At 37.1% G+C, this 27,515-nt stretch overlaps 1 protein-coding gene across 3 annotated transcripts in view; it reads right to left on the bottom strand.

Moving 5' to 3' along the window:
• Positions 1 to 27,515, bottom strand: part of Khdrbs3 (KH RNA binding domain containing, signal transduction associated 3) — a 138,897-nt gene that overhangs the window by 21,027 nt on the left and 90,355 nt on the right. The gene's annotated exons all lie outside the window — the stretch shown is intronic.

The raw sequence follows: 27,515 nt of genomic DNA, 5'->3' as shown, positions 1-27,515 counted from the left end.
TGGTAAGATGGGTTATTTCATAGGAAGGCTTCACTGGGTTTAACAGGCTTTAGACAACTGGCTCTACACTTCTGTCGTGTTGGCACATCACTGACCAACCTCTCTCACAGCATTAATGATACTGCACCTGCAAAGTGGTCCAAACAAGTGAGCCTGTAGACTCTTGATCTCTGTCTAGTAAAATGATATTGTCATAATAATACTGAGATGTAACTGTCTTTTTCCCTGCTAACATTTGCACTTAATAATGTGGGTAAAAGTTGTATGTGGGAATCAAGGCAATGGCATCAAACCACCTTTTCAGTTTTTTTTTTAAATTCTAAATATGGCATTTTTGTTTAAGGATGTCTTTGATAAAGTAAAAAAAAAATCTGCTAACTGTATGAACTTTTACTATTCTTGCAGAGATTCTGAGGAGAGAGGTGGAGAGCAGCACTGCCCTCCAAGACAAGCACCTGGACACGTAGGCGGCCAGGCAGCCAGCTGTTCTTCACCGACATTCTTCTACTTGAAAGAACAGAGGCAGGGAAGGACAGCCAGCCAGAGCCAGGATTTAGTAGGCATTTCCTCAAGGTACACAAAGGGAGCCTGTAATTTAGGGGCATAACTGACAGTGATAAATTTTGAGGTAAAAATAACAATTATAATTTTGGAAAACTGGTATTTGCCACTATAAATGGATAGCAAAGCCTGCTCTTTTGTTGCTGATTTGCAACTCAATTTTAATACCTTGACACTGAATAAGGTAATGTGTTACATCAAGAAGACATGCAGGGCTCAGGACAAAGTCTGATGTATTAATGTTTGCCAGGGAATATAGGGTAGATGTTAATGAAAGATGTTACAAGTTTAGTGGTAAGGTTTCAGAGTCTATATTATAACTTAACTTTAAGAAACACCATATGCCCATTTTGTGCGGTATCAGAAAATAATATCCAGACTATTTGAAATGGCTTGTTTTCCCTTTCCAATTATTTATACTTGTTTGGCAGTACGTGTTCACTTGTCTCTAAGTTTTAGCAGTGCTTGAAATATTTCTAGCTTTTCATCATTATTATGCCTATTATGGATAATGATCCTTGATGTAACTATTCCCATTCCTTGAGGACACAAGGAACTGTGTCCATATAAAGGGGAGATGGAACCAATGCATGTGTTACATGTTCTGACCACTCCACAAAGGGGCTCTGTGACCACTTCTTTCCTTCTTTTCAGTCCTTGCTATTCCTTAGGATACAAAATTATTGAAAATACAACAATTAACCCCACATGAGATTCTAAGTATTAATGGAACAGTCTTAAGTCTTTCACTTTAAATCAAAAGCTAGAATGATTAAGTTTGGTGAGAAGGCACATGGAATGCTGATACTGACAAAAGCTTTGGGTAAACAATGCAAGTTGTCAATGTAAAGCACTTGGGCAACTAAAAGTAGTATTGCAAGGATCAGAAGTGTTGCTTACATGACCATCAAGAACGGAAGGCCCTGAGATCAAGCTCTATAACTGGCACAAACAGGCTACAAAAAGTGCTTTTCCACTGAACAAATAAATGACAAGAATTGGAACAGTTTATTGTTGAGGTAAAGGAATGTTCAGTGGTTTGGGCAGAAGAACAAATCAATCACAGCATTTACTTAAGCCAAACCCTACTCAAGAAAATGGTAGAAACACTCTTCAATCCTGTAAAGGATGAACGTCGAGGAAGATGAAGAAAACTCTGAAGCAAGCAGAGGGTGGTTAGAGAGATTTAAGGAAATAAGTCATCTCTGCAACATTAAAATGCAAAAGGAAGCTGCAAATGCTTATGTGAAAGTGGTGGGAGTTGGGCTCTACCTAAAATAACTGAAGAGGGTAGTTATAGTAAACAAGAGTTGCAGTGTAGCCATTTAGCTTCAGACTGGAAGAAGACGCTACAGACTGCTTGAAAGGAAAAACAAAACAAAAACATGCCTGGCTTCAAAGTTTCAAAGGGCTCCTGGTGGAGACTAGTAGAGGTGATAACTTTAAGAAGAAGTCAGTATTCCTTCTCCATAGCCCAGAGAATTACTCTAAAACCTACTCTGCTCTGGAAATAGAACAACACCTGAATGATAGCACATTTATTTAGAGAATGAATGGCTTAATGAATAGTTTAAATACATCCTGAGATCTACTATTGCGCATAGAAAGAGATCCCTTTCAAAGTATAGTCACATTTTCAATAAAAAAAAGAAAGAAAATATATTTAGTCACTGAGAATATACTTGGTCACCCAAGAGCTCTGATGAAGATATACAAGATTAAGAACACTGTGCTAAAGCAGTGCCCGATCCATAGCTCAGGATCATTTAGATTTCCACAACTTATCTTTAAGAATTTTCATTTTAATGCTATACAGCTTGGGATACTTTTGTACAAAGTAAATTAAAGACCTTCAAGAAAGTCCCCAATATTGTAGATGCTGTGAAGAACACTTATATAAAGGCTCCTCATAGGTGCTCTGACAAAGTTAATTTTAGCCTTCATGGATGAAGTGGTTCAAAACTAGACTTCAGGTACTGGCTGCAGATTGCTATTGAAACAGTAGAGCTAAACTGAAAGTGGGGCCAGATTCCAGTGGCCAATGCCAATAATGCTAGCTGCTAAGCAGGCTGATGCCTAGACCATGGTTTGAAACCAGCTAGGGCAGAAAAATCAGAAATTACATCTCTAATTAGCGAAAAGCTAGACTGGAAGTACTTCTCAAATGGCAAAAATGCCAGCTGTGAGCAAACAAGCAAAAACAATTTGAGGGCCGGTGTGGTGGTTCAGGCCTATAATCCTATAATCCTAGCTATTTAGGAAGCTGAGATCTGAAGATCAAGGTTCACAGAGCCAGCCCTGGCATAAAAGTACAGGAGACTCTTATCTCCAATGAACTGTCTTGAAAACAGGAAAGTGGGGCTTGGCTCAAAGGTCAGGTAGTAGCCTTGAGCTGAAGAGCTCAGGGGGACAGTGCCCAGGCTGAGTTCAAGCCCCATGACCCACAAAATAAAAACAACAACAACAATAACAACAAAACAAAACAAAACACAATTTGAGGCTGAGGGAAGTCAATTCCAATACTGGCAAGAGACAGAGTGTTATGGAGAGAGAAAGAGAAATACAAATTTCACTGCTATTTTATATTCAGAAATTGCTACAGCTGCTTTCCCATCTCCTCTACGAAGACATTATCTGTGCTAGGGCCAGTCTTTACTTGTAGCTCTCACAGCCTGGTACAAACCCTCTCTTAGCCGGCTACATCCACTTTTGTCAGTTTATGGCATCCTTATATCTTAGACAGATGTCTCTCCATCTCTAACAGCTTCACCTGAAGATCAAGTAAAATTGCATGTGGAAGCATGTATGAGAAAAGTCAGTTCTAGAGAACCAGCAAAACTAATGATTAGGAGACTAGAATTAGGGTTAAAAGTTCAATTAAGTTTAAATTCTGTTCTTCCATTTAAAAGCAGTGAAACAATGTAGTTTTGCGTAGGCAGCTATATCTTGTGAATTTCAAGGGCTACTTATGTCTCAGACATAAAAGAAATTCAGCAAAATCACAGAAAGGAGTATTGCATAGATGGCCTAATATTGCTTAATAAGTAACTACCCCAATGCTGTCTCTTACATGATAAAGGAATATGATAAAGGAATAACAAATGGGTTCATGTACACAAAACACTTTTGGTTAGCCTGATATTTAAAAATAAAATACATGGCTGCTATTTAAAATAAAATACATGGTGACAGTTATTCTTACTATGACTGTTACAATCTGGTTTGTAAAATCTCATTTAAGATACAACAATCATTTGGTCCAAGAAAAAGACTTTAAACCCAGTTCAGGTTTGCCAGAGTATCAGACATAACTTTGCCTTTTCTAGTTGATTGCTCCCCTTCTACTGTGAAATACTTCTAAATTTCACCTCCACTATTCAGATACTGGTACTTTGTTCAATCAATTGAGAGAAATCAATCCTGAGAGGTCACATGGCCTATCATAGGTTACTTATAGACTGGAACATCATAATCAGCTGATAGCAACCATTATTTTGAAAGACTTTCACAGATGAAGCCTGGATAGCACGTCACAGTAACTTACCATAACAGATAAGGCAGAAGCAATGGTTTTATTTTTAAACTTAATCTCCTGAGAGAGACTCTGAAACCCTTCCCTTTCCTCTAATTCTGTACTGCATAGATCTAGAAAGTGCCACCTTCTATGCAGGAAGACTCAGGAAAACAGATTTCTGAAGGAAAGCCATAAGCGTGCACCTAGACACCTCCTAGCCCAGAGAGGGATCCATTTTCACAACTGCCTGGAGCTAGTGAAAGTGAGGCGTGGTCTGTGGGACATGTAAACAACTATTTAATACAGCACTGACAACAGATATTACTGCTGATCATGAGCTACATAGTTTCTTTTATCTTTACAAACTCTGCAATATAGTTATGATCTCCACTTTAGAAAACCAGAAACTTACCTTTTAAACTATACTTTGCAAGAGGGGCTTGGTCGTGTTGTTCCTGTGTGTTTGTTTAGTCTTTTGAAAGCCAAGTGGAGTGGCCAGGGAGGACTACAATACTGAAAGCAGTGGATAGAAACCAGATCTGAGGTACATGTATCAGTTTTAGAGGACAGAGGGGAAATTTCCTGGAAGAAGTATAGCCTAAATGGACAATGGGAAGTGAGACAAAAGTTGAAAAGTATGCTAAGCAGAACAACAATCCCTCTCCCTTGATAACAAGAAAGCAGTGTCTCTAGACATGTGGCAAGACTTCCACAGATTCAGCAAGAAAAGCTTTACCCTTACTTCCTTGCTTGGACCCTTTTCCATTTCCTCTGCTTTACTCATCATCTAATTTAAGTATTAATCACTATATTGGAATAAGAAATATGACTGGGTACTTTAAGAGCCATGTCATTCTAGGAGATGAAGATTATTGAAGTTTGAATGACCAAGTCTAGAGTTCTGAGATACTGGAAATGGTTCCAGGACTGTATTCATAGACAGTAAGACACTGAATGATTTGTTTCAGATAGGTGTGAATTTTTTCCTCTTACATGTTCACTTAAACAACTTTTATGGTAAGGGAGTGTGTTGACGAGTTTAACCTGTATTCTACTCCTTTTATATTTAACAGGACCAGGAGGGTACCAGGCATAATGTATCAATCACCAAGACTCTGCTTCTTAGTTACTTTTGCAGATGACATAGTTAAAAGAAGAAAAACTCCAGGAGGAAAATTTCACAAAATGTCCTAAAAGAAAGACAAACACCTAGGATGAAGCTATCTACCCTTGCTCCTTGTTCTTGGGCCCCAACCTAGTGGTTGGGATTACCATAGCACCATGACTGGTAAGAGGAGGACAGTATAGACAGGTAAGGAGAGTGGGGAAAAAAAAAAGAAAGAAAGAAAGAACACCCAATACCTTCAGTGTTATCACAGTAGCCAGAAGTGGCTTACATGCTCTCTAACTAGATTTGAATCTGTGGTTAGAACCAAGCTGAACCCCATCTGGAAGAGCTGAGTATTACTGTTTTTCTTCCACTGAGACCTGGCCATACTTTCCTGATGCAACAAAAAACAGTTGTCGTGCCACTCCTTCCCCTGGAAGGGTAGAGATGTACCACAGAATTGAAACACAACAAAACAAACAAGAATCCAATGTATATCCTACACAATTAACAAGAGTGAGGGAAGTGGTGAGTAGGGGAAGGATAGCTGAGAATGCTGAAGGGGTTATGCTGATCAAGACATACTATATTCATTAACTGCTTTGTTAAATGGCAATTCCTTTGGTCAATTACTTAAAGATAATAAAACATTTATATAAAACAACAACCACAACAAAAAGCAGGGTAAAAAGAAAAGAATGGTTTACTTAGGGAATCTCCTTTTTTCAGCCTGACACACTCAAGACACTCTGCTCTGTATCCACGTTCTACAGAGCAGAGCTGATGTCAGCAGGGCACCATCCACACAAAGCTCTGTGCATGGCCCTAATATGCTTGGCTTTTCATTTGAAGGCAGGGGTCTCCATTTTAGATGACACAAAACTAAATGAGTCTTTCTGAAGGCTAAGTGTACATCATGCTGTTATTCCAAGAGAGCTGTTATCACTAATCCTTCTGTGGCTCCTTTCCAAGTAAGTTATATTTTTCCTGAAAATATTTTAATGCAATACAATCTATTCATCCAACATCCAATCTTACCTAAGAGAGTAAGGATTTTATCTGTACAGTAAGGAATTTAACTATAGTGAAACAAGCCTAAAAAATTAACAGTAACTAATAATTTTCTTATATCAGCAGAACCCTTCAATTTCATAATAGCTTTGAACTTTTAAGAAGGTAAGCACTTTTCCATACATACTTTCAATTAAAAATAAGGCTTCCCTAGGAAAAAAATGAGTAAAATATGCCAGAACCAGAAAGACAAAAGGGCACGTTTGTTTTTGACTCATGTGGATTTTAGACCTAAAAATATAAACATGTGAAAACATATATAGGGCCATGTGCCTATATACACTATTAAACCAAATAAAGTATGGTGTGCACCATGACGTCATTTACTTAAACAATTAACAGTCTAACAAAAGGAAGTTGAAGCCTGTCCTAAGTAAGAGGGGTGAAACAACGCAGAGGAACACTGGGCATGTGCAGCCCATATACTCGGTATATACATGACTGGAAACAGAATTAGGAGCCTTGAGCAGACAGACAGAGGTGGCTTAGATGGGGAAAAGAGCTGACTCTCATCAAGATATCCTGTGCATTAAAACAGACATGTTATTTTGAAACTCCTTTGTATAACTATTTGGGGATTATAATAATAATAAAAAGAGGACATGTGTGGCTGCTCAAAGTCACACAACAAATGACAGACCTGAGATTCACATTCTCACTTGCCTTATGATTCAAATTTCATTAATTGTGCTATAGCTGTCAGCTGATTCTAATGACGAATAAAGTTCTCAGAAACACTACCATTAGAACTAAGATTTCTTAAAAAAAATAACAAAAGAGCAACAAAACATTAAAATGAAGAAACAGATCCACTTGCAGTACCATTTTTCCCCCCTCTATTCTGTCAAGGGGCTTGAACTGTGGGCGTGGGCACTGTCCCTGAGCTCTTTAGCTCAAGGCTAGACTCTGAACCACAGTCCCATTTCCGGTTTTATAGTAGTTAGTTGGAGATAAGAGTATCATGGACTTTCGTGAAGGGGATGGCTTTGAACTGTGATCCTCAGATCTAGGATTACAGGCTAAGCCACCAGTGCCTGACTAGGGTGTAACTTTTTCTGGTAAAAGATAATTAAAAAATATTAACAAGTACATTCATTGTCACATCACATGTAATTAAAATCTTAATTCTTTGCACAACGTATTAGAGCTGTGTTAGGACTTTCTGAGGAAAACTACAGCCTTGCAAAGAAGTCTTGAGAATGGAAGGGGAAGTCAAGAAGAACTTCCCAAAGAAGGAGTAAGCTAGGAAGATTGCTAAGGATGAGTTTCATAAAAGTAAAATATATACCCAGTTCAAAAATATAAGACCTTTTGGGTAGAGAAGATCATAAATTGATTTATTAAGTCTACTTATCTGTGCTTCTAGTTCTGATTACTGATTAAATGCACTGCAAACCAAGATTCACAATCTTTTAGAATTCAATACTTCATATTTTCTAACAGCATCTAGAAATGGCCAATCAACATTTGATTGGCCAGTTTACAATACTTCTTTGAATGACTTGGTAATCTTGAATTTATTTTTCAGTCAATCCTTCCATCGACTATACTGAGGTATCCCTGGGGAGATTTCAGATAAATACATGGGTTTGGTATTTGGATTTTCAAGTCATAACTTTGCTCATTAAAACAACCTTGATTGTGAACTAAAATGTTTACATCTGTGATATAAATAAATCTGGAAGAAAGCCTCAGGAGACTTTCAGACTGCAAGCATGCCTGCTATTGTCAGACAATGTTAGTCAAGCAAAATTTTCACTATTCTGTCAAATCTGGTGGCACAGTGACTTGCTTCAATTTGCATCTTAAATCACAGAGGCTTTGGGTGTTTCAGATTGAGCTCAGGAGTAGAACACTTGCTTATCATGAACGAAGAACTGAATTTAATTCCCTGCACTGCACAAAGACCAACAAACTTTCACACTTCAAATACACACAACTGAAGTAATTTAAAGTATATAAGCTATAACACTGTATTCAAATTTAAACACACTGTCATTTTTTTTTCCTGAGGCAAAAGCCTCCCTGTGAAGCCCAGGCTGGCTTTGAACTCTTTATCATCTTGCTTCAGCCACAGGAGGGCTAGTATACTAGTATGCCTTGTTTTTGTTTTCTTTGTTGTTGTTATTGTTTTTGCTGATCCTGGGGCTTGAAGTCAGGGCCTAAGTGCTGTCCCTGAGCTGCTTCTGCTCAAAGTTAGCACTCTATCACTTGAGCCACACAGCGCCATTTCCAGCCTTTTCTGAATATTTTATTGGAGATGAGAATCTCTATACACTTTCTTGCCCAGGCTGGCTTTGAACTGCGATCCTCAGATCTCAGCCTCCTCAGAAGCTAGGACAAAAGGCATGAGTCACTAACACCTGGTTACTTAAAATTACATGTCAAGTAAAATTCTTCTTTCACTTCTGTAGAAAATATTGTATTTGTTTAGTAACTATTTTTTGGAGACTTTTCCTGTCTTAGCACATTGCTAGGCTCTGTTCTGCAGGATATGGGAGTGAACATATTTAAAGATACAAGATACTGACCAAAGAATCACTTCAATACAAAATTGTAGTAATTGAAGGAAATTGCTTGGTAATATAAAAGCACATGATTATATAGGGGAAAATTACTCTAGCTATATTAAAGAGAAACAATATGAAAGAGCTTGAGTGAAGGTAGGACAAATGGCAAACAGGCTACTGACACTTCAAAAGCAAGAAAGGTATTAGCTTAGAGCAACATAGTGGTAAATGGGTACTGGAAAGCACCTTAACTTATAAGAACCAGGAAATTACTGTGAACTCTTGAATGTGGTTTTCAGTCCATCACAGACACAGTCTCTGTTGATCTTGCTTTAGATTCTTCAAGTACTCTCCCTGTTAGTTATTTCAAGCCACAGCCTCACTGAATAATTTTTATCAGCATAGACCAAATTCCCTTCACGGGGCACTGTATGTTATTTGTGCTTCTTGCTCATTTGTCATTACAGAGACCAGTCCTTGTATCTACTAAACACAGTATCACTGAAATTATGTAGAAAATGTCTTTTCAAACTTTTAAAATAAACTCATGGGGATTTTAGAAATATAAATAATAATACCTAAACATATAAATAAATAAATGGTGAATAAATAAATATGTAAATAAAACATGATAAAACACTTTGTAGACCATCTAACACAAGAAAATAGGCAACGATGACATACATATGGTGCAATCATAAACTCAATTCTATGAAGAATCACATGGGTATAAACTATGAACAGATAAACTGTATTAGTTACTTGAGCTAATCTGAAACTTCGGCAAAGTTGCAGGGTATAAAATTAACCCACAAAAACCAGTAGCTTTTCTGTATGCCAACGAGAAGATCAGGACAAATCAGGAAAGCAATTCCATATTTATGAGCCTCAAAAAAAAATACCATGGGAATTAACTTAACCAAAGATGAGAAGTACCTCTATTATGAACATTTTAAAAACCTTCCTGGATTGGAAGGATTAACATCATGAAAACAGCAATACTGCCCAAAGGATCTAAAAATTCAATGCAATATCCATCAAAATCCCAACAACATTTTTCAATGATTTAGAGAAAGCAGTCCAAAAATTCACATGGAATAATAAAAGATGCCAAATATCAAGAACAATTCTTAGCAGGAAGAAAAGTGCTGGAGGAATATTAATACCAAACTTCAAACTTGATTACAAAGCCGTATATTATACAATGAAAACATGGTACTGTACTGGCACAAGAAGAGGCCCAAGGACCAGTGAAATAGAATAGAAAACTAGGGAATGAACCCATGGGCCTAAAGCCACATTGTATTTGGTAAGGGACCTAAAAACATTTGTCTCCAGCAATGGCGCTGGCAGAACTTGCTATACCGACACGCAGAAAAGGAAACTGAAGCTACAGGATACATCACACCCTACATCAGAATTAATTCCAAATGGATTCAAGGCCAGACACCGTGAAAACACCACAGGAAGAGTAAGGAGAGACAAGGGCTCATCCAATGAAACTTCCTACATAAGGACCGAGAATCACAAAAAACACGAACAAACAACAGCAACAACACAGAAAGCCTGGATAAATGATACTGCATCAAACTGAAGAGTTTCTATATGACAAAGGACATAGCTAGCAAGATAAAACAGAAAGCCCATAGAAAGGGAGAAGATTTTTACCAGCTATGCATCAGACCAGGGTCTCATATCTAAAATATACTTAGAGCTCAAAAAAATTAAACACACCCAAAATAAACCCTTAAAGAAACAACAAACCAGTCAATAAATGGGCTAAACGCTTAAAGAAATCTCTTAAAAGAAGAATTAAGAATGGCCAATAGACACATGAAGAAATGTTCAGTATCTCTGGCCATAAAAGAGATGTAAACTAAAGCACTGACGTTCTACCTCACCCCAGTAAGAATGGCCATTATCAAGAAAACAATAGATACTACCAGGGATGTGGCCAAAAGGGAATGCTAGCTTCTACACTGTAGATAAATGGATCAAGAAAATGTGGTATGTACACAATGGAATTCTATGCTTCCACCAGAAACAGAAAGACTTGGAACAAATTACATTAAGACAAGTAAGCTAAACCCAAAGAAATATAGGGTGTATGGTTTCCCTCATTTGCAGTAATTAGAATATTACTATAAATCTACAAGTAAACAAAATAGAGAATAGAAAACAAAAAAGAAGCACTTGGACATGATAAATGATGATACAGGCCTCTAGATATTCACACAGTAAGTCCAAAGAAGGATATCCTTAGAAGATCACAAAGTCTCAGTTATAAGCATATGATCATATAAAATATTTTATCAAAATGATTATTTTGATTTTTCTTCTTTGTTGCCATTTTGGATTTCTGTATCTTTTGTCTTGTATGTCAATTAATCTGTTTTAGGGAGAGTAAGGGAGAACACAAATGGTGGCACAAAAAGAATGACCAAAGGCAGCAGTGATACTCACTACATACTGTTGAAAATGAACTAACTATGCAACTGTGGAGTAGGAGAATCAGGAGGGAAAAACTGGGAGAAAATGAAGGAAGAAGTGACACTTTCTAAAAAAAAATGTACCCATTACCAGGCATATCTAACTGTAACTCCTCCTCTCTACATCACCTTTACAATAAAAAATGTATTATCACTCCATGAAAAATAAAAATTCATCATGCATTAAACCTCAACCCCCAACAAAGAAATAGAGACCCTAAAACTAAATGTCTGAATGAATATTCGTGTGGTTGGGTCCCTGTTTTCTAGCTTTGTAACTGAGATTACCTAAGTTTTCTGATAAGATGAATTAAACACTGCCATAAGTCACCAGTGCTCACTGTTACCCAACAAGACAATCAATGGCAAATTCTATTTTAAAGAAATACAGATGTACAAAAGGGGCATTACTTTATTGTGGAGATGTCAATATGTTCATATACATTCACAAAGCCTAACACAGCAGTCAATATTGTCTTACTGCAGTTTCACAGAAGAAAGAAGCAAAACAAATGCATAAAACAAACTAGAACTCCCTAAAATCTTTAAACAACTTAGACCTCTTCTATTGGATATATCAGTGAGTCATAAAAAGGATTGGTGAAGATTTAAAATCATGGGGAAAATTTAAAAAAAAACAAGAAAAACTCTAAAAAGGGAATTTAAGTGAAGGAATGCATTTTATGGACACTTTATGATGTGTATAGATGACAAGCTCATAAGAAAGCTATTCAGCTTTCACCATCATTATATTTTGAAGCCCACACTCCTTCTTTTTTTCTTGCTTGGTTCCTCAGTGCTTTCACCACTGAGGGCTTTGTGCTTGCTAACTGGCACTCTGCCCTCTAAGCTACATCTCCAGACTTTTTGGTTCTGGTTTGAGGGAAGGTTTTTGCCTTTTGCCTAGACTGCCTCGGTCAAATGATCTTTACACTTATTTCTAACTGGAATGACAGGTGTATAGGCTCCAATTTTCTGTTGAGCCTCATGAAGGCTGGTTGTTGTTGTTGTTTTAATATATTTGCCTGGATTGTCTCGAACTCCTGCCCTCCTGATCTTCAGCTTGGGAGTAGCTAGGATTATAGGTATGAGCCACTGGTTCCTAGCTTCTTCAATCCCCCGACAAGTCTCGCTTGCATTCCAGGCTAGACTAGAACTTTGAATCTTCTTGCATTTTTGTCCTGAGTGTGGAAATTATAAATGTGAACCACCATATACAACATCTTTTTTCCACCCCCTTTTAAGACTAGGGGTGAGTATCCCCTTGAAGAATAAATTCACATTTACTTTCTATGGAGTACTCCTCTTTAGAATTCTTCTAAAATTTATTTCTTATCAAAAATTTCTATTTTCGATGCCACATTTCCACATTATTTTAGGAATACAACCACTCTGTCTTATGTACTCACACAAACCACAGATGTGGCAAACAAGACCAGTGTGGTACTGGTGTATGTCTTCTTCTACCATGCACATTAATTCTGAACCTATCAGAAATCAGGACAATTAAGCTTTAATTAATTAAGGTTTATGGAATTTCAATAGTAGAATATATGTGAAAATATATTTGTAAATTGAAGTTTTCATCTTCAATCTTCGTGTGGCCAGTTCACTCATATGAATTTCCCATCAAATATACTGGGCAAATGAATAAAACAAACTTTATTGGCGTACTTTGACATTCACTTTCAGATGTTGAACTACTTCTAATTCTAAATCTACCATAATAATTTGGGGATTCAACAAAAATCTATTTTCTTCTGTAATGTCCACTAATCTTAAAGTATTTACAAAGTACTTCATTTTTTTCTAGCCATTAGTACATTAAAAGGGACAAGATCTAGAAAATGAATCCAACGGACATAAATTATACAGCGTGATTAATACAACAATTAAAACAAAACAAGGAGACCATTATGAAAATGCTATCCATTAAGCAAACATGAAGCTTTCTATTAGATTTAGTGGCAAATATAGGAAATCTGTTTTCTTTGACAGTTAAATCTCTGATCATCTGATACCAACAAGTGTCTGATTCAGAAGGTTGCTGAGTTTGGCTAAATTTCCTCCTCCTCCTCTTTTTCTTTTTCTCCCTCTTCCTCCTCCTCTTCTTTCTCTCCTTCTCCTTCTTCTGTAGGCTGAGGAGCTTGAACTAAGTGCCTGAGCTCTTTTACTCAAGGCTAGTGTCCTACTACTTTGAGGTACAACACCACTTCCAGCTTTTTGGTGGTTAACTGTAGTAAGTCTCATGGACTTTCCTCCTTTGGTTGGTTTTGAACCATGATCCTCAGATCTCAGCCTCCTGAGTAGCTAGGATTACAGGTGTTAGACACCAACACCCAGCTACACTGGCTGTATTTGAAAGGCAAGAATTGTGCTAATGTGTGAGTATACTACTGAATAATGTGACAATTGTCCTGCAAGGATGGAAAAATGTACTAATTCCTTCCCCAGAATCAGGATTTCTATTCCTTCTAATAGCAATGGCCTTTTCTGTGGAACTGAGGATTTTAGGATTTCATCAATCAGGATCTAATCTTTCATATTTGTGATACTGAAGTTGTGGATCTTTAGAGATTTAGGGTTCAGGGAATCTAATCTTTTGGGATTTCAGCAGTTGAGTTATGAGGTTCTGCAATGTGCCATTCATGGTACAATTAACCCAACATCCTAGTATTAATACTATTTTGTTGCTCAAATGCTCCAGCTTTGGACATTTGGAATTGTTTTGACATATAGTCAACCCTGGTTCATTTATTTACTTAGAAAATCTCTTGCTTGTCACATTCCATATCTTACATTTTTATTTAATGTTGAGTGCTTTATGAGAAAGTGCAGAGATCTTAAGAAAATGTTATACCACATGGATATATAGCTGCTAGCTGCTGTATTTGTTTTCTACTTTTACTGTAACAAATGACCCAAAACTTAGTAATTTACCAAATTACATATCTTGTTGATTTATAGGTCAGAAGCATCACTTAAGACTTCCATTTTAAAATCAAGGTGTCAGCAAGGCCATAGTCCTCTTGGAGGCACCTTGCCCTTGCTAGCCTCTGCTGGTCAATCTCTTTCATCTGTGGGCTTCCTTCCACCTTCAAAACTAACAGACTGGATTCTTCACAGAAGCAGCCATATATTCTCTGACACTTCAACCTTCCTTGTTCACTTTTAAGGGTTCCTTTTGTGATTAAGAACCCTTCAGATATTCTAGGACAGTTTTCCCAACTCAAGTTCTTACTTAAAGGCCCTTGGCAAGGTCTCACTTGCAAACTGCAGGGAAAATGACTGGCTGGAGGTGATCTAGAAGCAATCTTTCACAAGTGGCAGTAAAGATGCTCATGATCAGTCTTATAGCCACTTCTGCTGAGAGCCAGCAAAGCTCCAGAAAGAACAGCTAAGTATAATAAGGCACAAATAATATTATTATTGTTATTATCATTATCATTATTGTTTTGCCAGTCCTAGGGCTTGAACTCAGGGCCTGGACACTGTCCTTGGACACTTTTTTTGCTCAAGGCTAATGCTCTGCCACTTGAGCCACAGTGCCACTTCCAGTGTTTTTCTGAGTATGTGATACCGAGAAATCAAACCCAGGATTTCATGCATGCTAGGTAAGCACTCTACCACTAGGCTATGCTCCTGGCCCAACACTTTCTTTTTTTTTTGGTCAATCATGGGACTTGAACTCTGGGCCTGGGTGTTGTCCCTGAGCTTTTCAGCTCAAGGGTACAGCTGTACTCTTGAGCTTCAGCACCATTTCCAGTTTTCTGGTGGTTAACTGGAAATAAGAATCTCATGGACTTCAGTGCCTGGGCTGGCTTTAAACCACAACTTTCTGATCTCAGCCTCCTAGCTAGGTTTACAGGCATGAGCCACCGTGTCTGGGGTGCAATGTACCGCTCACCCTCTACTCTCAGCTGTTCTCAGTTAAAACTTACACTTACCCTATGAGATAGATGCTGTTGCATTTCCCATGTTATACATGGAGACACAGATGGTTAGTGAAATATCAAAAACAGCAGCTAAATAGAGATTGGACCTGCACAATTTTATCTCTACCATGTCTGACATACCTGTGGGACTAAGAGTCTACCTTAATTTCTAGAAGATGAGTTGTATACTTTAGAAACTACCAAAATAGAATATCACAAGTAAAATTACAACAGAGTTATGTGAAAATTGAAGTAAAAAATAACAATATATTTGTAATTTATATGAAATACTGGAATGGATATTTAACAATTGTGTAGCAACTTACTTGTATACAAAATATTTCTGTACCACTTAATGTACACATTACAATTCCACTGATTTTCTAAATTCAATATGCTCCCAATAAAAATCCTGCTCCTCATTTTAATTAATCCCATCACATTCTACCCATGGATTCAGTGGAAATCTAGAGCAGTCATCAACTGCCCTTCTCTATCTCTGAACTCTATTCTAATTGCTTGTTTCTATAAAAGAGCCTTTACATGTTTTTACTGCCAAACGCTAACTACAGTCAAAAAGTATTGAAGTTAGAGTGCAAATATTAAGTCAAAAGTTACATGCCTTCCAAAAGAACCAACCTTTTATGATAGCAAAAGGGAAAACACAAATTCATGTCATGCCCGAATTATTTCAGTTTCTATAACTGTCGGTCCAAAACAAAATGAGGTTTGGATATATTTTGAATAATTTGAGCACTATCACTGATACTCTATTTTAGGATTCCAAACAATCTAATTTAAGTAAGTCGGCAACAACTCTCCATTTTAAAACTTTTAAATTTCAGATTCTCTATCTGTTGAGATTTTTTAAAATCAACTAGAATTATCCCAGGGTTAAAAATATTCCTGTTTAAGGTATAGGAACAAGGCTAACACAACAGGTATTATATAGACAAATGTGTCACAGGCTTTCCTCTAATTGAGGAAAATCATCTATCTCTGTGTTCCTTCCTCATCTGCATAATGGGAGAGTAACAGTATCTGTCGCTGTAAAAGGCTACAAACAGTGTGTCGCACACTTAAACTGCCACCATGGACAGTATACCTGGACTTTGATTGGATCACAACTTTACATGTGACAATATTTCTGTTACCATTTTACAGATAAGAAACAACTTACAAAAGTTAAGTAACTTGGTAAAACTTATTCAGGAAGGTGGCTGGGATTCAAATCTAAGCTACTTGGATTTACAGCCATGGTTTTCTTTTCTAAGTCATGCCATACATGTCATTATCTATAATATATAATTTCTGTTGCTTAAAATTAAGAGTGTATGTTTTATATATGATATACTATAGTAATATTATATATATATATGTTACATTATTTTCTTTCACTAAAAAGAGACTGTATGCAAGACTTGCTAGGAGAATTCTTTTTTATTAATCATTAAAGCATTTTAGGGGCCAGGAGTTTGGCCTCGTGGTAGAGTGCTTGCCTAGCATGCACCAAGACCAGGGTTCGATTCCTCGATACCATATACATATATTAAAAAAAAAACAACAACCTGGAAGTGGTGCTGTGGGTCAAGTGGTAGAGCTCTAGTCTTGAGAAAAAAGTCCAAGGACAGTGCTCAGGCCCTGAGTTCAAAAAGCCCCACAACTGGCAATAAAAAAAAAAATTTAAGTGCACATGAATCAGAGAAAGAAAACATTTGTGACTTCTAGATAGACTTTCTCTGTCATGACCTTAAAATTCTATAATGATGATTTTAAAGTAGGGTTTGATAATGAATATATATCTTCTGTTTGGAAACTTTACTATATAACCCTGTTTTGGTAACCTCTTTCCTAGTATGCAAAGCATCTGTCACTGCTGAGTTGCTGGTTGTAAGTGCCAGAGTCATCTTTTCAATGCTATTAAGCAGATGGCAGCGCTAAATCCAAACGATGTATTACATCTCCCCAGTGGACTTTGTTTTCACACACTACCATTACTCTACAAGTCCTCAGTGATAAATCTCATGTATTCCCAAGAACATTAAAGAGAGAACTGACAGTAGCCAATTTATTACCACTAGCCTGCCTTTGTCCACTTCTGAGTTTCCAAACACAGTACATATGAAGCACAAAGATTCAAGGTGGGACGATAAGAGAATTGCATTCTCTGCATTGATATGAGCTCTTCTACTATATGCCTCAAACTAAGCTAAGCAGAAGGAAATGTGCCAGAACCTCAAAAGACTGAATTTACAGCCTGAGTGTTCTGAGCTGAGATTCTGGTCCCACTCAAACTCTTTGATTGTCAGTTTCCTCACTTGTACAATGAAGGACTGACAGACAGCCTGAGGTTCATGGGAAGTAAATGGAATAATTCACATGGATCACACTAACTAATATGGTAAATGATACTAGTAAGTTCTCAACAAATACTTAAAATTTATTGATAAACCATGAAAAAAGTTTCATTTTTCTTCTACCAGTTTAATTACGGGAAATTTCTTGATAAAACTACAATTTTTTTAGATTGTTTTCAATACAATCAAAAATTGAGTTTAGTATAGCAAAGTAACTTAGGAAATCCAATGGGGTTCTAAGATTTATTAGTACAACTTAAGAATCCTTGCTCTACAGCTGGGTCATTACTAGAATGCAGTATTGCCAAACCTCAATCATTTCTTGACCTCTCACTGTATGTAGGCCCATTCATTTAGAAACCTAATCTTACACTCTACATGGGCTTTAACTGAATTGAATACTATTTATAAAATTACTTAAAAATATCTGAACATGCACCATCTGACTCATATTGTGAAATACCAGTGACACACAGGCTATTCTTTCAAAAATTAGTACAATGGAAAAAATACACTTGAAATCAACAGTGTTACTAGGAGTAAAACCTGAGAAATCTAAATTTAACTTTTCTCTGGGTCTGTTCTTCAAGAGAGAAATCACGTAGTCATCTTTTAACGTTAACATTAAGATCAGGGAGAATATATCATTCTTCATGTGAGTGATACTGTATAATATGGTCAACATAATCACATAGCAGACCTGTACATGTAAACACTCTAGCCTTGAGTTGTTCAATCTGAGCAGTCAGTTACAGATTTGTTTTCCCTGGCCAAGCTTTAGCTGAATTCCTGTACCTTTTCTCTTGAGCTTATCTACAGATTTCTTTATAAAATCCAGTTTTAGCATAGAATTTTGCTGACTCCATTTAGCAAGAACCTTCATACTTTTGATATATGATTAGACTCCTCATCCTACATTACTTTATGGTAGTGCCTGAACACCTGTCTGCTTTCAATTATCATTTTATCAGTGTAGAAGTGTGCATCTTAGTCATCTCCCTCCTCTGCGCACCTTTCTTCTCCTCCTTCCTCCCCACTCCCTCTCTCTCCCACCCTCCCTCTTTCTCTTTCTTCTCTCCCTATCTCCCTCCCTCCCCTGATGACTCAAGAGATGGGCCAGGTGGCCATAGATAAAATCTCTGAGATCATGAGCCAAAATAAATTGGACTTTTGGTGCTAATCTCAGGTATTTTGACAGTTATAGAACACTAATACTATTTAACCGGGAAACTATGTTTCCAGTTTCCTCTTAGAAATTTCCAAACAGAAATCCATGTTCTGCTCCACTGGCTTAGGCTGTATTCACAGATTTGTCTGCCCCAGTGTAAAACCCCACCAGCATAGAACACATCTACCAAGGTTCTGAAATCTGAATGCTGTCTTTCTTGCTGGTCTTTAGTAAAGATCACTGATTTTTAATTTTTTTTTATTTTAAATAAGACTGTAGCTTCCCTTTTGGCACCATTGCCCTTTCTCCTCCTTTCTACAGAGTTTTGAGAATAAAGACATTTTTGGGGTATATGAATTAAGGTTGTATCTTTGTTTTTTGCCAATGTCTATACTGTAAAACTAATATTTGTTTATTAGATGGGTTGCTCAAACTTTTAATCCTAGCTTTTTCAAAGGCTGAGAACTAGAAGACTGCAGCTTAAAGCCAGCCTAGGCAGGAAAGGCTGAGATCATCTCCAATTAACCAAGAAAAGACTATCTTGGAAATAGGGTTCAACTGGAAGAGTACTGGCTATACCCAAGAAAGGTAAGAAAAGCAAGGGCCTGAACTCAAGCCCTGCTTAAAGTACTAACATAATTTTTTTTTCTGACAGTTTAACAATGGAAACAACCCAGATTCCCTACTACAGATGAATGGATACAAAAAATGAGGTATGCATACACATACACACAATAGAATTCTACATAGCCAACAGACAAGATTAAAATAATGGCATTTGCTGGGAAGTGGATGAAACTAGTGAATCATGTTGAATAAGTTAAGACCAAAAGAACAAAAGACACATGGTATCCTTGATATGTGGATATTAGATTCAAACAGTACAAGAGCAATGACTCAATATCTGGGTACTCAAGATTATGGATATGGTCTTGGAGATATAAACATAACTACATAGACATAAAAAATCTATGATGGGATATATATACTCTATATGTTTTATTATATAGATTAATATATATCTTTGACACACAAACCCTCAGCTTAATTTTAATTATGTTCTAAAATCTATGTGCCAGTGACTGCATATAGATTCCCTTCTTGAATAGTTGTTTGTTAAACATGACACTTGAAATATGATGTAAAAAATCAGTGTTAATAAAATCTTAAAAGTGCATTGAATAAAAATTTAATATAGCAAATTTGAACTTTAGAACAAATCATTACACATTGCTTCTCAAAGTCCTAAACAGCTTATCCTATTATTTTCCAGTAGACAACTATACTGATGGCTAAATGGTTGTATTTTAAGCAGCAGATCATCATTTCCAAAGTTAAAATTCCAAATTACATGCAAGCTCTCTGAAGAAGAGAGCTCATTGTGCTACAGATCCAACAGAAATTACTATGAACTAGACAACAGGCACATTGGGAAAACTCAGCAAGAATACCCTCAACTTCTGAGAGCTGTCATGTTGCCTATTTGGACGCAGAAGCTGATGCTATGCTCTCTCACAAAACAAGTTATGATCTTAAAAACGGAAACAAATTTTACGTGAAAAAAAACAAACAAACAACACTACCTTGGGCTCAAGTAGTTTTCAACTATGTATTCTTAACAAAGTTGTGAAACCTCTAGCTCTTCAGCTTCCTTCTATGGAAAACCTGACACAAAGGATGATGTGAAACCGAAGATAACAAAGAAACAGGCTGCTGGGTGCTATATATTCAGTGGATTCTCAACACTATAGCTATCATTTTTAATTCCTTCTCAGGAATTTAAACTATTTTCATTAAAATTACAGAGGTTTAAGAAGATGAAATGAAAAAAACACAAACAAAAGTATTATGTGAATCAGAGTTATATATCCCTATAGAATTAAATTCCAGAGGTTAAATGTTTGTACTACACAGCCATGAACATAGTTCCAGGAAACTATTAGCACTTTCTTTGACATCCTTTCTATTCTATTTAGTTTATGGTCACTATAGGAGGTGAATAGTTCTTCGGAGAATGTAAAATTGCTCAAAAATACGAAGATAATTGTGGTTGATATTCAAAGTATAGGTAAGATACAAAATGCAAGCTACTTGATTTGACTTTGTTTGGATTAAGATAGATACATTTATAATATTCATCCAGGAATAAAAATTATACCCCAAGTCACGCCAGGGCAGGGCCTATGGGCTAAGGGCATTTATCATATGCTTTTCTTTTTCTTTATTCACCAAAGAGTTCAGAAGCTCTGTAATCAGTAAATACTGCCAAGCCAAGTTATATGTAGAGAAGTTTCTCTTTTCTTCACAGTACTTGTGTTGACACCTTTTCTTCATGCAGTAGAAACAGTCATTTGTAGTCTACATCTAATACAAGGTATTTCAAAACTAGGACAAAAATTTTCCAATTTGTACAAGTTTCTAATAAGAGGAATTTGTTTCTGTAACATACAGCATTATAAAATCACTTGGAAATTTAAAATGCATTTCTGAAAGAAACCCTTCCACACAGTAGACGTACCCAATGAGCAGCCATACCACTCTGCCATCTTGTTCTATTTTCTTTCCCGTGGACTGTCACTGATCACCTTCAGAACACCCAGTGTACAGCAGATATTGACCCTGACTGTGCTTTTGGGGAAGGGCCTTTCAAGGCACTCCTGCTCTCTTGAATTCACTATACAACATTTATGAAGGGTCCTGCAACATTGTCCAGTACATCCTTTTTTTATTTTGTCTGTCATGGGACTTGAACTCTGGGCCTGGGTGCTGTCTCTGAGCTCTTCAGCTCAAGGATACTAACCTACCCCTTGAGCCATAGCACCACTTCTGCTTTTCTGGTGGTTAACTGGTTATAGGAGTCTCATGAACTTTTGTGCCCAGGGTTAGCTTTGAGTTGTGATCCTCAGATCTCAGTCTTCCGAATAGCTAGGACTTCAGGCAGGAACCACTGGCACCTGGCTCAGTACATACTTTTTGTAGGGATCCTGTGTAAACTGAGAAGTGTCATATAACTGTGGACAAAAGTTATAAAAAGGGTTTACTCTGTTTCCAAGGGTATTGGCTGATTTAAACGAGTCATTTCCTTTAGTCATCTAGCAGAGAACAGGGGAGAACATCATGGGAGAACAAACAATATGCTCCCCTGTCTCCATCAATCTTAGGTCAATCTTCCAAAGAAAGAAGCCAGGTCATATACTTCATTAGCTCTGGCTTCAAAGGGTTTATAACACCCTCATCCAAATCATAGAGCCACAAAATGGCAAGGGACTGAACACAGGTCTGTCATACTATGAACTACTATTGCAAAGGATTCCAAATGTTGGAAACATTTTTATTTTGTATCAGAAAGAAAAGTATTTTTGAATCTGAAACTAAACTGTTCTTATGTGTAATATGTGCACTGTAAAATTACTTTTTATTTCAAAGTACAAAGCATTAAACACAGACACTGAAATAATGTGAAAATGAATTGGTAAGGTCCATCTTCCCTCTGTCCACCTCCTCTGGGGAACAGAGACAGATGCAGCCAGGATCACGTAACAACCCTGCCCATGAGGAAGATGTTCCAAACTGTCTCCTAGCTATGGTTTTTTTTTTTTTTTTTTTTTTTTTTTGCCAGTCCCGGGGCTTGAACTCAGGGCCTGAGCACTGTCCTTGAATTTTCTCAAAGTTAGTATTCTACCATCTGAGCCACAGTACCCCTTCTGGCTTTTTCTGCATATGTGATACCAAGGAATAAAACCTAGGGCTGTGGGCATGCTAGGCAAGCACTCTACCACTAGGCCACACTCCCAGCCCTAGCCATGATTTTTAATAAGAAAAAATAACCAAGCACAGAGGTATGGCTCAAATGGTAGAGCTGTGAATAAAACTACTGAGCAAGGGATCCTGACTTCAAGTATGAATACTTGTGCCATTGGCTCCTACAATAGACAGTGCAGTGTCAACCTCTGTTCAGTAGTCCCACTTACAGCAGGATGTTAAATGCCATTTCCAAAATATCTCTATGCTCTCAAAAAAAAAAAAAGTTCAAGAATATCTCTATGCTCTTAAAAAAAAAGTTCAAGAAGACCTGTACTAATACTCAACAATTGCTAGAAGGCAAAATATTCTTTCAAATTATAAACTGACAGTACCAAAGCATAAAACTAATCTACAGGACCAGAACTGTCTCAAATCCACACATTCCAAAACACAGACATTAAGTGTTACATTGAATTACGGGCTATTATCTACTGTGTTGACATTCAAGACAGTCTGAGAACAGTGGCAGGCAATGTGTTGAAAGAATCATATGCAAAATTGGACAAAGATTTTAATTTCACTGATCTCAGCCAACATCTTCAATATGCAGCCTAAGTGAAATTCTGTGTTGAATTTTTAAAGCCCAGGTCTCATATAAGGCAATTTCTAGTTTGGGTTGAAGTACAATGAAGTCTGGAAAGTATCTTGAAAGTTTTTTGGTTTTTGTTTTTTGTTTTTTTTTGCCAATCCTAGCGCTTGAACTCAGGAGCACTGTCCTTGGGGGTCTTTTCCTCAAGGCTAGTGCTCTACCACTTGAGCCACACACAGCACCACTTCGGCTTTCCTATATATGTGGTACTGAGGAATCAAATCTGGGTCTTTGTGCATAGTAGGCAAGTACTCTACCACTAGGCCAAACTCCCAGCCCCTTAAAAGTATTTCTTTAAACACTATATGCTTTCATTTTGACAAGATCCATGACAAGACAAGGCACAAAGTTTATTCTGGCTCAGTTCCAGAGGGCCCATGGTTGCTTGGCCCCACATGCCTGGGTATATAATATCTTGATATTAGAAGTGTCTGATTGAAGAGCTTCTGGTTGAAGAGTTCAGGAAGGAAACGGAAGGGACAGAAAGAACCCAAGGGAAAGACTTTAGGGCTCATTCCTACTCACATATTTCTTCTAGCTAAGGCTCTTCCTCCACTTTTCACTACCTCTCAAAATAGTGCCATGATCTAGGGACTAACCTTTCAAAAGCTGAGCACTGGAGAAACAGTTCACATTCCTATCACAGCTCTGCATGTGGGAAATACAAATATGAACTTGTTTTATTTAGCAACTAAAATAAAAACCATGCAAAAAGAGAGGTGAAAGACAGGGTAACACAACACAAAACAAAATATCTTGGAGCCAAGATGACTTCGTACCACTTCTTGGTCTAGTGAGAATTTTATTTTTTTTCAGCACCAGGGCTCATGACTGGTTGGAAACTGGGCCTATAAAGAGATAATTTAAGTGGAAATAAAGACCCTCAGAGTGGATTTTAATTCATTCTGACTGTTCATATTCAAAACAACAACAACAAGTGTAGATACAACATGCAGAAGAAAGTCAGCAAGCCAAAGAGAGACGACCTTGGGAGAAATACAATCTACCCACCTTTTGATTTGGGACCTTTTTGTGCCAGAATATCTTTCATCTCTCTTCATCCCCTCCCTCCCTCCCTCCCTCTTTCCTGTCTGTCTCTCCTATATACACATACAATTTGTTGTATAAGTCATCCATATCATAGTGTTGTGTTACAGCAACTTCAGAAAACTAACACAATGAATAAATCCATTTCTTCACCCAACTCTATAAAGAGCTGCTTTATTTCAATTCACCACAGTGCAGCACTAGTCAGATAAGGTTGGGAGGGATGCATGGAAAGCCTGTGTCCCAACAATAAAATAAACTTAGATTCAAATTTCAAAGTTTCACTCTCTTTGTTCTTTAGTTTTGTGATCTTAACCAAATTATCCAATTTTTGCAAACCCGTTTTCCTCTTTAAAAGAAGGTGCTTATTTTACATGCCATGCATACCTAACACCCAATGGCTTCTGAATTGCCCACGTACATAGTAGTATTCACATAATTCCCTATATTCCTCCAGGTAAGACAGGTTGTAGCTCTAGAAAAGATTACTTCAAAGAAGGTGGGCTGACTGTCATGTAAGTTGTTTTTTTCGGTGAATCTTTTCTGACATTTAAAGGGCTTATAATTTATAATGTACCAATCTTTAATTGGGCTCTGCCCGTAGGCTTACCATCTGCCAATCTAGACTTGGCATTGTCAGATAATTTCTCTAAATTCAAGTCTATGCACAGGACTTGCACATGACTCTTCAAAGGATTCCTATTAATCTATGGTATCAAATCTTAGCTTCTAGAGTAGAAACACGAGGTAACTTCTCCTTCCATCCCATCTCTCTCTCATTACTCCTCTGTGTCACATACCTTAATACTACAAAATTATGAGTGCTTCTCATACAGAAGTTTGGGTCTCATGCCTCTGTGCCTTTTTGTGAAATTCACCTTTTAAGGGGTATGTCACTGAAATTCCCAAACAAGAGTTTATCAAGGTTCTATAGTGGAAACACTCAATCTTTATACAGACTGTTCATAATGTCTTCCATATCACATTGCATTTAAATATTAATATTTGTTTTCCTCAACAAATAAGCTTTTAAAGGATAGGCATAGTTTCTGAACAACTGTTGCACTCAAGCAACATAAAGCTTACAAAAAGCAGTCAGTAGATACGGATGGAGTGAATGGTGAAAGATACGTTTATAATCAATCATTTTCCTTTGGGTGGAAATACCCCATGCTTTACAAAACTCTTCACTCACACTAAATATCACTCATTTATTTCATCATGTACTTAACTATAGTTATTCTCATTTGAATTAAACGTGTACTCATGTAATTGGTTAACGTCTATATGTAATTTAAAAAAGAGGGCTCCTTCTAATTCTCCATTAATTCACTGAGATATGGCTTCCCTGGAGAAATCATTTAACAGAAGAAGTACTTTGAAATTGGTTCTTTGTATCAAATATATGTATTTTAAAAACTCCACATATGTACTGTAGGATTATAATCCTACAGTACATATGCACTTCAATAAAAAGTGGCATTTCAGTTTTCTATCTCTTAAGTATAGTTAATGATATTACTGCACAGGAATGGACTGGTACCTGCCAACATTAACTGAAATCAAATTCAAGAAGCACCAGGAGAGTATCTGGAACATAGCAGGTATTCAGACCCTCACAATAGCATGCAACTCACTTGTTGCATGCCCTACATGCATGCATTTCAACTACATGTTGAAAGACCTACACGTGGAACCTGGAATAGAGATGGAGACAGGACTAACAACAGAGTGAAGTCAGACTCTAGAAAAGAGCTAAGGTTAGGAATGTGTGCTTGGCACTCATTCACACCAACCAAGTTCACACTCATTAGTAGGCCATTACGAGCACGGCTTGAAGTCTCTTTCAGTCGATTCCTCTTCCATAGCACAGAATCCACCATAAAGGCAGTGTTCAAGGTGACACGTTTGCCTGACTCAGATAGCAGTCATACAAAACTTATGTAAACAGTGTCAGAAATATACCACACACAACAAATGCAGTGGGGATTCAAGATTTTGTTGAAGAATTAAGACTGAAAGCCAAAACATTCACAGGGTATGGTGGTACCAGCCTGTAATTCCTATACTCAGGACCCTGAAGCAGAAAGACTTCAAGTTTGAGACCAGCTTATGCTGTTTAATATAAAACTATACCCTAAAAATTTTTTTAAAAGAAGAAAATTACCACAAGTATTTGTGGATAACTATGTTTTTAAACAAAATCAGAGAAGGGTCGAGTATTTTCGTACCCATTCGTACACAGGACAAATCTTAGAACTAGGAGATTTTTTTTTTTTTTTTTTTTTTTTTTTTTTTTTTTGCCAATCCTGGGCTTCAGCTCAGGGTCTGAGCACTGTCCTTGGACTTTCTCAAGGCTACAGCTCTACCACTTGAGCCTCAGCACCACTTCCGGCTTTTTTCTGTATGTGGTACCAAGGAATCGAACCCGGGTCTTCATGCATGCTAGGCAAGCACTTTAACCACTAGGCCAAACTCCTGGCCCTGAATTAGGAGATTTTAACACTGAATTTTATCTACTCCTTTACTATGTGAATTTTATAAATTACTTAATTTTGTACACCCTTTCTTTATCTATTCAATGGGAATATTTCCACACATTTCAGAAAGTTGTTCACAGCTAAATGAGATGCTATTGAAAAATTCTTATCCAACATTCCCCACATACATCATTGGGATCAACAAATACAAGTGGTTATATTTCCAGCATACCATAGCATACAAACAGGATACACAAGACTGCCAATTGTCAACCACTGATAATACGGTAAATAATTCATTATGAGAAAAAAATGAAATTGCTTAATACTAACCTCTATCCTATGATCAGAATTAAGAAATAAGAGAAGCTGCATGTTCAAAGCTTGAATTGCACCATGTGAGTGAATTAATGCCTCCTTAAAATAACCATAGTCGATATTTACTTACACTTTATAATCAGTGTAAAACCAAAATTTTGTTTAATTCATATCTTTGTCATCCAAAGCATAAACAAAAAGTTTCTAGGAATGTAGGAAAATATTCTGAGTGAATAAACACTGACTCATTTATTAATGACCATCAAAAGATATTATCAGAAGCGAAATCTGGAGAACTCTTTCTTTTCTCCTCTGAATGTGTACGTGTGTGTGTAACTGGGTAACTTCCTTTCAAAATGACCAGCCTCACTCCTTACTCACAAGAAGGAATTTAAAGATGTTAGAAAACAGTAGCATCACTGCTAATAAATGGAAATGTCCTATAGATAGTATGAAACTAATCTTTTGGCATTTTCTATTTTTAGGTGTGTGGGTGATAGGGCTTAAACTCAGTCTGGGCGCTATCCCTGAGCTCTTCAGCTCAAGGCTACCAACCTACATCTG

Source organism: Megascapheus bottae, chromosome 9 (genome assembly GCF_031878675.1).
Source record: "Megascapheus bottae isolate mThoBot1 chromosome 9, mThoBot2.hap1, whole genome shotgun sequence".
Taxonomy (NCBI): domain Eukaryota; kingdom Metazoa; phylum Chordata; class Mammalia; order Rodentia; family Geomyidae; genus Megascapheus; species Megascapheus bottae.
The sequence above is the reverse complement of the archived record's forward strand: the minus strand, read 5'-3'. Positions and strand labels throughout refer to the sequence as shown.